The 17913-nt window shown below is 38.7% G+C and overlaps 2 pseudogenes; both read right to left on the bottom strand.

Annotated features, from left to right (window-relative positions):
* Positions 1 to 17330, bottom strand: part of LOC148730400 (uncharacterized) — a 28133-nt pseudogene extending 10803 nt beyond the window's left edge.
* Positions 1893 to 3906, bottom strand: LOC148730401 (multicopper oxidase 3-like; annotated as a pseudogene).
* Positions 17331 to 17913: the final 583 nt, after the last annotated feature.

Below are 17913 nucleotides of genomic sequence, written 5' to 3'. Positions count from 1 at the left end.
AACAAATTTATAGTAGTAGCTTTCAACCTTGTCAATTACATATTCCACTTGACTTCCCAACAGTGATAAAGGAAAGGTGGGGAGGGGTGGGGCTAAGTCTGAGCTTCTGTTTCTTACATCGCCCCAAATATGCAAAAATGATTAAGTCAAACCAATCAATCAAACAAAATTTATTAATTCAATAATAATTAAATATTTCCCTAGTTCGTCACACACTGCATATGACCATATGACTCTCTATAAAAGTTATTCTATTGTTAAAAACTTAGAGAAATTGATATAAAAACTTGTTAACCGATGAAGTGCCAGAGTGTCTCTGAGTCTATCGCTTCTAAGTGAAATTTTCTTCGATCTATACACCGAATGCAAATATGGCGTCCAATTTGAATTGCCATTGTTCTGGACTGACTAGCCTCTCACACATGCGATAATCCTTTTGTATTTCCACGTGAAGACGAGGCTAGTAAGTCCAGAATTCAAATTGGACGCAATTCAAATTCAATTCAATTCAATTCAGATTGGATGCCATATTTGCATTCGGTGTATACGGTGTTGATGAACAAATGCTTAAAAGCTTATGAGCCTGCTATAATAGTAATTGTGATTCTAAAGAGGAGATAGAACACCACAGGAAAGCTTACAGTTGCCAACAAAATCTACTAATGGGTTACTGGTTACTCAAATCAGTTGCCTCACACTGGTTAAAGATACTTAACTTTGAATCTTTAAAGATCCACAAGAAATCAAGTAGGTGATTAAATACTCATAGAATACGATGAAATAACTCAGCTAGCTTCATATATACAAAACACACTTCTGACAAATAATGTCACACACTAGCTAGTCTAGTTTAATACTAGTCCCACACTAGTTTCACGCTTACCTAAAATGCTTAGTTTTGAATCTCAAAATGCACCAAAAACTGAGTTGGTGATTTAAAAGGCGATGAAACAATTAAGCAAAGCCTAAAGATACCATATACATATTGATTGAGAGGGGGGACTCTAAGTAATGACGTACGGACCGAGCGTAGCGAGGTGCGTGCGTTATGAACGAAATTTGAGAAGTTTGTTTTAAAAATAGAACGCAACAGACTGGCATGCGCGGGAAAAGTACAAAAAAGATTCTGCGGTAAAAAAAATTTCGTTCTTTTTTCGAGTCACAAGAAGAAACTCACAATTCATTAAACACGATGACTTATTTTCTCTTTTTTCTTCACTGCCGTCCGTGGTTTTTTGTAACAACACAGGTGACCCAAGCTCTGTCACTGGCTCTTTCACAGTGAATAATTAATGAGTTTGTATAGTGGTTTAGTTGGACTTGCTTTTAAGCTCCATAAATGTAAAAATGTGTGAAATAATCAAAGAAATAAAGTCTTACCTTTATAGAAAGTAGTCTGTGTTGTTCTCCTCATGATTTGAGGCCGTTTTGATGAGATTTCGCTTGACACCCTAAATTACCGTATAAAATACGGGAAGGTCGGAAGCTTCTTTTGACACATGCTCGCCAAAATCGATCGAAAACAACATTTAAATACTTTCGCTCAAGTCAAAACTTGGCAGGACGAAAGCCAAATAGTTTTCTTTAAATTCACCGAAAAAATCCCACAAAAAATGGTTTGTCGAGCAACCAATCCAGGGAGAATTTCAAATTAGCGGCCGTTATGAATTCTTCAAATGCGTGGAAGGAGCATCTTGTGCAGCTGAGAGACCGTTAATACGCGGTCGACCTGGACCCTAGTCAAATCTCTCTCAACGGGTCCTCGCCATAGTCTTCTAACACCAACCTTTCACACGTACTAAGGTAACCGACATTTCTGTTGTTATCGAGTATAACAAGAAAACAGGGAAGTTAAGATGGACAGTATCGACGATCTAGTCAAGGCGATGAGTTTACCCGGGGTACCTGTTTTTTATTTTTTCATATTCACTCGATGGTTCATTGTCATCCGGATCCAAACCGTCGTGCTGTTCGTAGTGCAAAATAACTTCTGCCACATGTCCTAATGACTCGTAGGGTGGCCCACTCCTAGTTTGATTAATTTCCATAGTCTCTGCACGCATCCAGTAGTCTGTAAGATTTAGTTCGTCATTTGCACTGAGTAAAAAGTCATATCTCTCTCCGGGATGTATCATGATGTAATTAATATCTTTTACGGGTTTAATCCAGTAGCCGTCAGTGTTGACCACAGTCAGTTTATGGTCATCAATGGAGCAACTGTAAGAATAAAGCCCTTGGGCTCCAATAAGCCGAAAGCGATGTCTCTCCGAAGCTAACAGAGAATATACTCAGTCTTGTTTTATTGTATTTAACGTCATCATGTCTGCCTTTGCCATTTATGATTCCAGAAAAGTACTGCATAGGCCCAGCCCCTCCATTGTCAAAACTACGTGTACCATTATACCTTTGATCTGCTCGAGTAGGTACTTCGTCATGGGGCTTGTCTGGATAAAATCTCAAGGCTGCTTGGGTCTGTGTGAACAGGTCCAGGGATGCCTCATGTTGCCAGTCTAGAAGCGTTAAGGTGTGTTGATGTGGTTAGTCTTTAAAACTAATTTCTAGTTCAGTTTGGATTTCCTCCAACCTTGTTTTATTTTCTTTGACTATAAGTGCACCATAAAAACCATCTGTTCTTTGAGCGCCACTGTGAGAGTGGTACCAAAACGTTGCAGAAGGCCGAGCGGTGTTATTGTATGTAAAGGTCGATGAGGGTCCTATCTGACATTGAGTCACTTGCCCTACGCCATCCATCCAAGGTGTTCCTTTCTGATGCATCCCATGCCAGTGAATTGAAATACCTTCAGTGGTGAGATTGTTATGAATATGAATAATGACCCTTTGACCTTCATGAACTATTAAGTTAGGTCCAGGAATTTGTCCGTTAACGGCTATTGCTATGCGGTACGTTTTGCCATCTACAAACTGGGGATGAGTGCAATCGGTGCTGTCCTGTGTTGAACATGTTCTGTCATCCTGGAGCGGTGTAAGTGACCCATCGTCTTCAAAATAATAAATCACTCCTTGGGATCCTCGCATCGCTATTCCTGTAGGTTCATCCACTGATAACTTTTGGTAGCTGGTGAAGGTTCGAATTTCGTCAATCTCAAGGTTGAAAATACATACACTTTTATTTTACATGGCATTCACACGTTGGATTTCCGTATTCACAGTAGAGAGTTTCCGTATTCTCAGTTGAGAGTTTCCTCATTTCTGGTATTGTGCCTTCCAAATCCACATACCGGTCTTCCCCAGTCTCGTGAAGGTTCCCTGCCTTGTCTCGTAACTCGTTCAGCCTGTCTAAATAGAAAGAATGAATTGAAATAAGAGAGTTAGCTTTGAAATATTAAATTGGTGGCAGGAAGCTGTAACTATTAGTTGTGCCTCAGGGAATATTCGGTCAGTAATAGGGGCATATCGACTCATATCTCCCACTTTATCTTCTACTTTGGACGGATGTGGAGTGGGAGTGCGTGGAATAGAGGCAGGTCAACAATTTGGAAGTTGAAGAGCTAGATACCTGACTTGGTGTTAACCTAAAGTCGCATCCTACTGGGATCATGCACTTTCATTTTAGTTTGTTGTCCTTCTTAGAACGAACTATTCTCGAGTGACTTGGTTGATGAACCATTTCCGCCTTAAACAAAACATACTAAACAAAGGCATTCATTCGGCGATTAAGTCGCTGATAGGGTTTTTACAAACTGGAGAAGTCATACTGTTATATCGTGACCTTGTTTTGTTATACTTGTGTTACATTGTATTAAGTTACGTCACGGTTGTGTTACGTGTACATGGATGCGCCTGCGCAGAGATAGAACAGGAATAAAAGGATCTTGGAATGTTCATGTTCATTGCGGGTTTGGTTATAATTTCGTCCTTGAGTTTCCTAAGATACAACAATACCATGGTTAATTAAAGAATAGGAACATTTTGAATTTACCACAGCTCCTCTTGAATGAGCTCTTGACGAAAAACTGTAGATTTCAGCATGTCAGTATTTCAAATATGACTGAAATACGTCTGGCCATAGCCAATCACATTTCACATTCGTGTTTTTGAATCATTTGATCCTACTATGATGTATTTTATACCCTGTAGATATATAAAAACGGTTCTCCTAATAAGTAAAAGATACCGACGCAGGCGCGAAATTTTCGTCCAAAACAGAGGTCAACAGATCTTAACTTTAAGGCCCAGTTCAAACGTCGAATTTCACATGTGCCGAGCTTAACTCCTATCTTAGTGGACTGAAATAGTTAAATACGGCATTTGATTCAAACGTCAAATTTAACTCTGTCGCAATTAACTCTGTTCTCTGTCAATATTCCCTAGCGCACTACTTTAAGCCAAGTTCAAACGTTGAATTTCATATGTGCCGAACTTAACTCCTATTTTAGTCAACTAAAATAGTTAAATAAGGCATGTGATTCAAACGTCGAATCTAACTCAGTCGAATTTAACTCTGTTCGCTGTCGATATTTCCAGGTGCACTACTTATTTGCTAAACGAAGACGTCTATTGAGCGTTTGCTTAATTGCTTCACTGATGCTCTTGTTTCGACCACAAATTGCACTCACCCTACGGGCTCATGCAATTTTGTTACACATCATCAGACACATCATCACTGCACATCATCAGACGTGCACATCTTGAAACCAGGTATAGCATGAGTCTAACGGTAAAAAGTTTGAAAGAGCTTGGGCAAAGGATTTTCTTCCCAACATACGAGAAGAGATCCTCAAGGAAGTCGATTCGCTCAAAGCTGGCCTTCAAGACCTCCGAAAACGATTTGAAGAAATTGAAAAGTCCCAAGACTTCATTTCAAAGAAATGCGATACAGTGATATCAACCATTAAGGACGTAAAAGAACACAATGACAGTCTAAAGGGCGATATTAGAGTGATAAAAGAAGACATTGGGAAGCTTGGAAACGATTAACTGAATGTTGAGATCCAGTTGGATGAGCTTGAGCAGTACGCACGGAGAGATTGCCTCGTTATAACTGGTATTCCGATCGTACCAAATGATAACCCAGCGTTGCTGGTAAAAGAATGTCTGAGATTATGGGAGTGAACCTCAGCCCAAACGATATATCGATCGCTCACCGTTTGCCGCCAACGAAGAAAGTGAAAGATCGACTGATCGTAAAATTCACTTGAAGAGAGAAAAGAGACGAAATCTACAGCAACAGGAAAAGATTAAAATCTAAATGGACTAAAGACCTTCCGTCGGTGGTCTGCGAGCCGGAATCTGTGGCTGTAAGTCATAAAGCACTAATTCATGTCAATGAAAGCCTGACGCCGTACAGAAAGCGACTACTGGGAAGAATTTTACAATTCAAGGGTGACCGTAACTACAAGTTTATCTGGACGGCTAACGGTAAAATAATGCTGAAGAAAACGGAGAGCTCGATTACGAAATGTTTTGTGACACGTGAGGAATTCGAAGAATTCCTCGATCAGCTTGATTAACTATAGCTCAATTTAACGACCTCTATAAATGTGTACTATTATGGATCTAGACATGGCTAATCACCAAGAAAACGTAAGTAGTTCTTTACCATTTTATGGGTTAACTGACAGAGAATTTTATGCTATGGTTGGTAGCTGGCCGGATGGGCGCCATGATGATCTTGACTTCCGCGATCTCCTCGCTAATCCAAATAAATTCGATAAATGCGACCCAGATTTAATGTTAAATACTTCTTGCTCAGAATATTATTCAGTCCGTAGTTTTGATAAAATGCTAGTTAAAACAGCCGCCAAATATTTTTCAATTCTTCACTGCAATATCGGAAGTCTGTCTAAAAACCTAAATTTTTTGGAAGAACTTATACTCCATTGATACCAAAGTGGATATTCTTGGAATTACAGAAACCGAATTGGGTGAGAATTCTGTGAGTAATGTAAATATCAACGGCTATAATTTATTTCACACACTCTCCAACAAAGGCGGGTGGAGCCGCTCTGTATATCGCTAATAATCTTAAAGGAGTACCTAGGCCTGATATTAAATTTGATATAAAACTAGTTGAATCATGCTGGGCAGAAATTGATACTGGCAAAGGTAAAAAGAATATTATAATAGGCTGTATCTACAAGCATCCTACTTGTGATCTAGAACAGTTTCGCAACCAACTAAATGATATAATCAAGTCAATTAATTCCAATAGGCATGAAATTTACATCTTTGGAGATATGAATATAAATTTCCTGAAATTTAATGAACACGTCCAAACTGAAGAGTTCTTAGATATGCTCTATGCCAACAACATCTTACCAATCATTACTAAACCTACCAGGCTTACTGATGAATGAATGAATGAACTTTATTTATCGTCGATAACGTGGGAGTAGTCACCCAATCTCCCGAGCCAAGGGCTCATGTATAAAACGCTCGACTAAAGGAAATACAAATTAAATAATAGATAAATATCGATATGAGATATAAAAGTTCATTAAACTATATACAATAAAAATTGATATAAAAGTTAAAAAAAAAAGAAAAAAAAGCTACAAGTTACAACTCTGACATTGACATGCTTTATACTCTACATTTTTTATTAATGATTTGAAATGCTGGACCATAGGAGCTGATTTGGTAGACAATGGCTATTTATTCCACACATGGGCAATAAAGTAAGAAAAAGAATTATGCATAAAACTATTATTATAAGATGGTTGGGAGACGTTTAATCCACTACCTCGTAGGTTGTAGTTGGTAACCCTAGGCTTAAAAAGATTAGATCTAGTTAGGGCCGTGCGTCCTAAAACTTTGGAAAAAGACAGGGAGTGAATGTTCGATACGTCTTTGCTCAAGTGAGGTCATTGAGGCGATAGATAGACAAGCGTCGTAAGTGACTGAGTTCCCTAAATTTAAAATAGATCTTAATGCATAATGATTGGCACGTTCAAGTTTGTTGTTCAATGTTCGCGAAATCCCTAGCAGTAATGGAGAACAGTATTCAAAGTTCGGTAGCACGTAGGCTTTGTATAAAGTGATCATCACATTTGAAGGAACCAATCGCTTTATTTTAGGTAAGACGTTTATTTTAGGGTAAGCTTTTATTTTAGCATAAAATCCACATGAGGCTTATAATTCAGATCCTTGTCCAAGTTTACGCCAAGAATTTTTATAGTAGACTCAATGACAATTATCTGATCCTCCACTGAAAAGCGGTATGTGAACTGAGATTTTCCCAGAGTCATTGCTTGCGTCTTAGCTGCGTTGACTTGAAGATGGTTAGCGGAGAACAATTGTGTTAGTTTTATAACATCATGATTTAGGGTAGATTCAAGCACTACAGGAGACGTGTGGGCTGCGTACTGTGTTGTATCGTCTGCGTATAGACGGAGTGAGGAGGTGCCGACTTTATGATTAACATCATTAACAAAAATAATGAAAAAAAGGGGACCTAGCAAGCTGCCTTGAGGAACTCCACACCGAACTGGTAGCCAATCAGAAGAACTCCCATTGCATTTCACTCTTTGGAAACGGTCAGTGAAATACGACTGAATGAGCCTAATGGCAGACTCTTGACAGCCATACGCTCGTAACTTAGCAAGTAAAAGATTATTGAGTCAAATGCTTTGGATAAATTAATTACAATCAACCCTACATCCTTTTCCGAGTCCAGGGCTAGACGCCAGTCTTCCGTTAGTTTGAGTAAGGCAATACAACAGGAATGACCGCGAAGAAAACCAGACGTATTGTCCGAAAACAGAGGTGAGAAATGACGATACAGCTGATCAAACTTAAGTTTTTCGAAGACCTTAGGGATTGTTGAAAGGACACTGATGGGGCGATAATTGGACTTTGATGTTTCATCCTCTTTCTTATAGACAGGTGTCATATTAGAGAGTTTCCATTGGCTAGGCCACACACTGAAGATGATGCAGCGATTAGATAGCTTTGTAAGAGGCCCAGCAATAACAGGAGCTGAAAGCTTAAGCAATTTGGGTGATAATCCATCTGGGCCAGCAAATTTCCTAATGTTCAAATTAGCAAGTGATGCAGCGAGATACACTGACTGGCTCGAATGAAAAGTCTAGCTTTGGCGCACTATTCTTGATGGCTAAGACACTTGAGTGGTTCATGAAGTCATCCACAGAAAGTTGTAGGAGACACACGTCAATTGAAGGTGTTGTGAAATATTTGTTGAACTGTGCGCTAGGATCAGGAACAAAGGCGCCTCCGTCAATAATATGTGATATTCCAGATAACGAAGAAGATAGGAAGAATCGTGTTTCTGCAATGTACATTCGTCAACACCTAAGATTGATTAAGCTCATCAATTACCCACATTTTGTTCACGCACGTTTTTTACCCTCGCTTCTATATCATGATTGTCTTTTCTCTTTTTCCAATGTTCATCCGGTCGAAACGTATTTCACCCTTTCGAAACTTCAGCCTTTTCAAACGCAGGCTCAGGATCATCTCTCTGAGTCTGGAAGGCAATAGTTTCTCAGCGGAACAGTCATTATTACATCAGGGCAACGAAATGGGACTCCATTGCCCTTACCATGAAAGCTTGGAAAACTCACCTGACAGGACAAAGTTTTGAATCATCACGGGGTCAGGAGAAGAATCAAACCCAAGCCAATTCAGAAGAAATAATAATCATGAAGACATGGACATTTCTTGAAAATAAATTAAAATGTATGGAAAAAAATCGAGTTCGCAGGGAAGCTATCGTTAGTGGCCCCATGCTCGGGTAGTTGGGAAAAGGAATAATCTAAGGAAAGCGAAGCCAGCTCTTCATCAATCAAACCTGTACAAATGAGCCCATTTCCAGTGTATCCCTCTTTGCACGTACATGTGAAAGAGCCATAAGTGCTTACACAGTGCGTACTTACGTCACAGGGCAAGTTATCACCATTGCATTCATCGATATCTGGAAGAGAGCAAAACAAGCTTTAGGTGTTTGATGAAAAACATTTAACTCCTTATCAATAACGGAGTTTTTTCATCAAAGTTTCTTACCAATCTCTGGCAGCTGACCAGATAATACATGTACTAACCTTTTTTTTCGATATGTAAGACCTACTGTCAAAACCATTGTTGCTGGTCTACATGTGTGTGTCTTGTTTCTTTCGTCGTTACTGTCTCTTTCACTGTTTAAAATTCTCACCTTGGCAAGTTTCTCTATCGCCGTTTAATCTAAGTTTACATGAGCACTGATATGAACCCAAATTATTGATACATCTGTGCTCTACGAAACAATTGTGTCTTCCCGATATGCATTCATAAACATTTACACAAAATTTAAGAAGAAAACAATCATAGGTTAAGAACCCTCCTTGATGAGATATTTCGTCCAGATCTACAAAAGTGGCCATATGAATTTTCTTCTTTCATGTTCGCTCATTTGCCTGCTTGCTCTCTTTCCTTCTACCCATCTTTTAAGTCAGAATTATTTTGCCTGTTATCCGAGCTCATCATTTTATCGTGAGAAATTTTCTTTATCACCTGTTTCGCACTGAACTCCTTGATATCCAGCAGGACATAGGCAGCGGTACCCATGGTCACCAAATCCCGCTTGACATGCGGCGTGATTAGCACACGGATCGCTCTAACAAGGATTCTGAAAAGGTGAGAATAAAATGGACCGATGTATAGAATAAATTAATACAAAAAAATGATGAATGGATGAATGAATGAATGAATGAAAGAATAAATAAATAAACAACACTTTATCAGAGTTTTCTTATTCTTAAATTTATCCCCCATGTAAAACTGAATGATGTCAGGTACTTACAAAAATCTCTGTGTATAAAAATCCGCTTTTGTCTTCGAAGGAATCGAAGACTTGTAAGTGAGTCATGTTATTCAGCTCGCATGTGAATGTCCCACCTCCCTGAGGACCGTAGTTGTAAGACACGCAGTTTGGCTCAAGATAGCATCTCAACTCGCAGATATCCTTGTCTTGCACTTGGTCTGTCCTAATAACGTGATTTTTTAAGATCTTGTTTTTTTGTTCCTTCTTTGAATTCAATCACTCGAAAATCATCTGAGGGAGGAAGAAGGAATAAAGCCGCCAATGAGAAATGCAATCTGCTGTGTCCTTCATTTTTCAAAAGCAGAACAGGTGGCAAGCCTTTCTATATTGTAGGCAACTGAGTTATTCGGTCAAATTGCCTTCAACACGAAAGCCTTTTCTAGTCAGTCATTTACCTTCTCACAAAGTTTATTTCTTCGGACCTTATTTTTCCTTTACGAGAAATAGTCGTACCCAATACTCTTTCACTCACGATGGGTGAGAGCTGATATCAAACGATTACAGTGTAGAAGATAAATAATTTAGTCTAGGGGATAGTCATGCTAAAAAAATGTTATAGTGGTAAGAGCCTTTGAAATTTATGATCCTGAATTGGGTGTGGTACAAAAGGCAACCAACAATTATTCCTCTCTTCTTCTATTTTTGATATTTCCGTTTATGTGGCAGATAAATTCTGGGAGATGATTTCTCATTGCACAGGGCATAATCGGATAGAGGGCTGACTTCGACGTACCCTTAAAACGCAAATTCCTAAGGGTCATACCTCCCATGCTATTTGCTCCACACTGGTTATTTACAGAAACAGAATCCAGACAGGTAAAGAGGGCGAAGAGTATGAAACTTTCCATTTCCTGCAGCATTTTTCCTGTTTGAAACATTGAAAAATATTAAGGCAATTCTACTGAATCCTGGGAAAGTAAGGCGAATTTCTTAACACGCAGTGGTGTACTGTTTCATTAAAAAAAAAGAAAAAAAACTTGTGAAAAATATATCTTGCTACCTTCGTCGTCCCATTTTCAGCAGATTTGCCTAATTTTACTTTAGTTGTCTTGATGACATTTGTGTGTCACTTGCCGGGAATAAAAAGAATTATTGTCAACTACACTTCGTAGAGTACAAATAACTCCATAGACGAGTACAAATATCACGCGGTATTTGTACTCGTCTATGGTGGAGTGCCTGTTAAACAGTTTTTCTCGTATCCTGCAAACGAAGAATTGGATTGTAGTTGCGAAAAAAAATGGCGGACAATTTGAATCATATTTCCGACCACGAAGAGTCAGAATGGTTGGCAAATATAGATGAAAGTTTATTAGATGAATCGAACGAAGAAAAACAGCTTCATTTAATGAAGAAAATGGAAACAGCAACACGACAACGCGCCAATTCCGTTCCGCTTCGCATACTTCTGTCACGCACTCCCCGTAAATAAATATCCGCGAAATTCTCCCGCACTGAAATAACAGTTTGGCGTGTTGGATAATAAATAACTTATTAGACGTTTTGTTGTGTAGTATCACTGAGTATTTTTACTCGTTATTTGTATTTTGACTCGCCCTATGGGCTCGTCAAAATACGGCACAACTCGTTAGAATACTAAGCGATACTACACAACAAAACGTCTAATAAGATATATGTGTTTTTCTACTTTCGCTTGTTTGATTGTTTTCTTGCCTAAAGCACACTATGACCTGAACATCTCAATTTAAATTCACCCTCCATAAAACCGTTAACAGAACTATTCTTACCTTTCAAGAGGTAATTTACTTCCAAATATTTGGGGTGTTCTCTGTTGTGCGGTTGTCCGATTTTGTTATCACTCGCATAGTTACAGACCGAGTTGGACTTTACTCAATCGCATTACCATTACTCATCGGTTAACCAACATCACCTATGGTTAAATAGTAAGCGAGTAATTAAAAAAACAAAGGAGGAACCAACGGGAGAAAAAAATCTCCCCAGCAACAAATGCACCTAAATTCTTTTCCTGTGGCTTGTATATTGTAGCTTTTTTTTTTTTTTTCTTTTAATTCATTCGCCACGGGAATGGCAGGAGAAAGGAACAGAACTTTCGTCCCAATTGACACCTAATCCCTTTGTACCCATCCATCCCACCCCAGGGGACAGTTTGAGCCGTTGCTTGATGGTAAACTTGAGGTAACAGAACTTGGCCTTTTATTATCATTATTATAATTGCGAATGGGTGAAAACGGCAGGTAAGTGTTAAATTTAGAACCAGCTTTGTGTGAAACTTACCCAACGTAAATTACTTTAATTTGGTCTGCCACGGCGAATTCGAATTTCCCTCACGACTTATAAGAATAATGAAACTACAACAAAAAAAAAACAAAAACAAAAAAAAAAAACAAAGAAACAAAAAAGTCGTTTCTCACCTTTTCCGAGGAAATATATTTTATTCTCTTGTGAAAAGGTACACCTTCGGAAAGGGATGTACCATTTCATTCATTCTTTTTTTTTTTTTTTTTTTTTTCAACGTTGAACAGGACGTTATTAGAAAAAAAATATCAAATGTAGAAATTCGGTATTACTTCGGAGATTCAAACTTGAGTGAATGACTCGAACATTCTTCAAACTCGAGCTTGACTTTCATTTTTTTATTTTGTCTCTTAAAATTGAAAATGACAGTTTACACGAAATCTTCTCGGCAGAGGTTAGCTGGTAGAATACAAGCTGAAGCAATCACGACGGCGGCGACGAGAGGGATTTGACAAAAATTTCATTTAATTCAATTTCTTATCAAAGAGTTCTTCATTTTTGCCGTCCTGGCTGCTTAACACCTTGTCAATAATATAATTTACCATTTGTGAACTTGAAACCCCGTTAACAATTTTGGTGCTAGCTTCCATCGGTAGCTGGACTTTTGCAGATGATCATATATGAATAAAATTTTTTTACCTTTCAAGAGGAAATAAGTAATTTTTCTCCTCTTGATACAGGAGACACCTTTACAAAGTATTGCGATATTTGCGTGCTGCAGCAATGGTTACAGACTAAATAGAAAGTTACAAATGCATAATTTAAGCAAGATATTTAAGTGAAAATTTTGAAACAAGGAAGAATCTCGCTGACTCAGCCCCACTTAATACGAGAATCGGTTCCAGCCATCTATGAATTGAAAACTTGAGGTTGATGTCACTTTCCCGATACAAAAATTCGACGTTTTTGTCGTAACATAAATATTCAGAACATATCCTAACGATTTGAATCTATTAGTTGGAAATATGACTGTCACAGTCATATTTCCGTTGGATGAGAGCAAAACAATTCGGACTTGAGAAGTCTAATGAACATCTGTTCGATGTTTGTAACTGTATTATAACGTTTTTGTTGTTCTACTGTCAACTCGACCTCCACTCATGACTAATAAGAATAGAATATAATAAAGAAAAGCTTTACCTTTTAAAGGAAATGCATTTTCTTCTCTTGAGAAAGGTTCTCCTTCAAAAGGGATGCACTGTTTTATTATTTATAATACAGCTATCACCATTATACGAACAGGAAGTTAGAAATTAAGAAAATGAGTAAAAAGATAAAATGCAGAAATCCATTATCATCTTGCAGACTCCAACAGGGGTGACTCAAACAATCCTTGCCACTCGAGCTTGACTTTTTTTTTTTTTTTTTTGTGGAGAGGTCGATGGGCACAATACAGTTCGAATTTCCCAGATGACCTCAATAAAAATAGTGTCTTAGGGAATGAATATATTTTTTCCTCTGGAGAAATGGGACACATTCAAAGAAGAATTGTGCTATTTTCCTAATCTCCCTTGATTATCACGAATTCATGAATCCGTAACTGAAAGCTTGTTTCGATTTTTTATGTTTTGTTTCGAATTATTGCACAGAGTAAACCGGAGTGGGCATAAAAAATAATCGTTTCTCTAAGGATGCAGAATTCAAATCCTAGACGGAGAAGTCATAGTTCGAGCTTAAAAGGCTGTCCGCCTAAGAACGGATAAGGCAAATTTCGGACCTTCACCGATTTCCCTGATTTTTTTCTCTGTGAAAGTCGATACTAATATCCCACGAACAAATATTACGTTTATTTTGAACCAGTCTGATTTTTTCATTCTTTACGAGATATTTTTCAAGATGACCTCAAAAGCACCCAGTTTCCCCCACGATCATAATTTAGCTACAAAAGTCGCACGCTACAAAAGCCGTATTTTCAATTCTAACGAGCTTGTTATTTTAGGCATCTAAGATCGACCTTCTACCATGCGTTAACGGTCAAATGATTGCACTATATATATTTTTCACTGAGTTACAAATTTGTCAAAATACCTTGCCCCCAGCATTGAAATTTGTGATGCGTGAGGTACATGTGGTTGAAAGCCATTTTCTCCTATGTGGCAAATGATCTAGAGTCAAATCTATTACGGCGTATAAGCACTTAGACATAATAAGTAAATTACGGAATAAAAATTTTGGGCACTCTTCATGGCGCGCCGCACAGAGCTTTGCGAATTTCACAAATGTTAACCATGTTGATCGGAACCAAAGAGAACGCGATCCAACCAACAGGTAAGTTTGGGAACTGAGAAATTGTTATAAATCAGAAAATAAAACTGAATGGTGGATTTATGTATTGAAAAACAAATCCTATGCGACGTTTTCGCCGTCAAATTGGAAAATATGGGTGTTCTAAGACCTGTGTTTGTATTCAACTGAAATTATGATAATCTTACTAGAGAGATTTAGCACTGCGTTAGCGTGAAACATGAACTCCGAGAGTGGCCACGTGACCTTGTTTTCCGCCATGTTCTCACGTTTGCCGGTCGCACTTTGCTGTTTACAAATAAAGGCCTGTTTCGCGTTTGCTGTGTACGGAACATTTTCTTTCCTCTTTCACTCACAGAGAAGAAGTTAATGGCCATGGAAAAGGTCACCAAAACTATTCCATGTAAGCCTTACAAGGGCGCCTTCAAATCCGTTATCACGTGAGCTCACGCGGAAGTAAAGCAGCAAGCTTCACGCCATTTTACCTGAGACGTGAAAGGGCAAGCTGACGTTTGCCGTTTCACGTAAACGCGGCGCCAAATCCCTTTATTATCTGCACGAGAACATGAACAAATCGATTTTTTTATCGATGATGAAATAACATTGATTCTTTTCGTCTTTTGTGACAACGTTAAGGTTGATGAGTTCCCTATGACAAAACTGTTCGAATGGTGTTCTCATCAATTGGTGCTTTCCCCAGTGCTCATCCAATTCATCTCCACGGCCATACGTTTCATGTTGTTGCCGTCGGATATCCAGGGTTTGAAAACAGCACTGGTTTTGTTCAAACTCCTAATAGGGATATATTCTGCGATGATATCAACTCTACTAAAGAATGGTGTAAGAACAGCAGTTGCACCAGACAAAGATGGAAGATAGAGAAAACGTTTCCAATTTCTAACCACACGATCAGAAAGGACACAGCCATAGTCCCTGCAAGGGATTACGTTATCATCAATTTCCTTTCTGATGATCCGGGCCAGTGGTTTCTTCACTGTCACAAGGAATTGCACCAACTTGAGGGAATGGCACTGATTGTCAATGAGGCTTTGAATGAGCAACGCAAATTGCACCCACTCGATGGCATGAACAAGTACTTACTCACTTACTGCCGTCAGGCCTGTGGGGCACATAGGGCAGCAACGAAATTCTTCCCAACCCTGCCTATCTTTAGCCATTTTTTCAATGCTGCTCCAGCACCATTGAAAAACTGAAACTTTGTAGGTAAACAAATTGATGTACTTAATCGATTCAAACACATTCTTTCGTTTTCGTAAAAGATACGTATCTATAGGGCATTTATCATGCCTAACTTTACTTATTATAGTTCCATTTGGAATAGCTGTCTCAAAGAAGATAGTGACAGATTAGAGAGATTACATGAGAGGGCCCTTAGATACGTTTTTAATGACTTTTCCAATGGATATGATAGTTACGGTGAATATGTGAAGTTCATATATTTTGAACTGCGGTTATAGATACGTATGATGCACGATCCTCGCAGTAGAGAACGCTATTTATGCAATAGCGAAAATCAGACCTGAAAAAAATCAGGCCTGTACGGGATTCGAACCACTGACCTCTGCGATACTAGTGCAGCGCTCTACCAATTGAGCTAACAAGCCAACTGGGAGCAGGCCGTTAGGTTGATTCGTAATAAACCCGTGATGATAAATCAGATACGGTGAATATATGAAGTTCATGCATCATACGTATCTATAACCACAGTTCAAAATATATGAACTTCATCTATTGACCGTATCTGATTTATCATCACCGGTTTATTACGAATCAACTTAACGGCCTGCTCCCAGTTGGCTTGTTAGCTCAATTGGTAGAGTGCTGCACTAGTATCGCAGAGGTCAGTGGTTCGAATCCCGTACAGGCCTGATTTTTTTCAGGTCTGATTTTCGCTATTGCATAAATAGCGCTCTCTACTACGAGGATCGTGCATCATACGTATGGATATGATAGTCTATGTTATGAGATTGGTTACTCATTAAGTTATAGACGGAAACAAGATGTGCTTTTAATAATTTTTAAGGCCCTCTCTAACAATATGCCTCAGTATATTCAATTTTTATTTCAAGTAAGAGAAAACAAGAAAAATTTTAGGGGCAAAAACAAACTTGTGCTAAGACACAACTTACGGCCTTAAATCGACTTGTTACATTGCTGCTAAGGCTTGGAATGCATTACCTGATAAGCTAAGATTAATGACCGGATTTGGCCCTTTCAGGAATGAGATAAGAAAACTACGTAATTTGTAATTTTATATCATTATTTATATTTAGGCTTATATTTATTTTTAAACTCTATAACTTATATTAATATATTTTTCCTCGGTATATTAGCATCTTTATTGCTAGAGGCCTAACAAGCCTCATTTTCAACCGAGTTTAAATGAAGTCATCATTATCATCATCAGCTGTAACTGAGCTCCCTTAGTCCCTTCTCTACAGTCCTGCACCAAGTTGTTTTCGGGCGCCCTCTGTTGCGTTTGCCTTCAGGTGTCCAGCACATTGTAATTCTGGCTATATTGTTACTGGGCTTCCGCATCACGTGTCCAATCCACCTCCATCTTCTCCTGGTGACAAGTGTACGAATATCCTCCTGCCTGGTTCGCCTCAGTAGCTGTTCGTTTGAGATTTTCTGAGGCCAGAAGATTCTCAGAATCTTCCTGATGCTAGCTTGAGAGGTCTTGCTCTGTCATTCGCCAGCATTCCGAGCTGTAAAGGAGAGTTGACAATACGTAGCTCTGATAGATTCTAAGCTTCGTCTTTGTGCTGTAGCTTGCTGACCTCCACACTGATCTTAAGCTTATAAAGGCATATCTTGCTTTGTTCAATCTGCTTTGTATATCTACACTAGTACCTCCATCCTGGCAGAGCACACTTCCGAGGTATGTGAACTTGTTGGTGTAAGGAATGTCCTGTCCTCTTACCCTGATCTTTGTTGGGGAAGGGACATTAACGCATATGGCCTCCGTCTTCTTCAAGCTAATTCTCAAGCCGACCTGGTTGCTGAACATGCTGAGCATGAACAAGTGTGGAGACTTTTTTCTACCTTAAAAAGGTCTTAACATTCTCAGAAACTGAACTACTACTTGAAGACGATTCTGCAACAATGTATGTGCTAAGATCCAGAACTAAGTATTTTGGACTGAAGTGAGTGAAATCGAATACCCGCTAACAAAGAGGAAGTATTTTTGTATCCTTAAGCCTGGTTCGCACGCGCAATGCAAACGCAAACGCAAGCGCAAATGGAAGTGCAAGGATCTAAATGTGTAAACTACCCCAACGCAACTGTAAAAGCAAACGCAAGCGTCAAGGAATGAGAACAATGCAAACGCAAATACAAGTGTAATCTTCAACGCAAGTAATGAAACATTTTTCAGTTTTTTTAAGCTCGCAGTTGCGTTTGCTTTCGCTTCACACAATTGTGAACCGAGGCAACATAAACGCAAATGTAAACGTAAGCTGAAAAATGCCAAGTTCCATTGTTTCCATACCACCACAGCACGAAAAAAAAATACTTGCAGAGTGTGAAGAAATTTCCAGTACTTTTTGAAAAACGTTTCCTTGAATTAAGACTATATCAGACTGAAGTGAGGC

Source organism: Stylophora pistillata, chromosome 5 (assembly GCF_964205215.1).
Source record: "Stylophora pistillata chromosome 5, jaStyPist1.2, whole genome shotgun sequence".
NCBI classification, from domain to species: domain Eukaryota; kingdom Metazoa; phylum Cnidaria; class Anthozoa; order Scleractinia; family Pocilloporidae; genus Stylophora; species Stylophora pistillata.
This window is presented reverse-complemented; position numbering and strand designations above follow the sequence as displayed.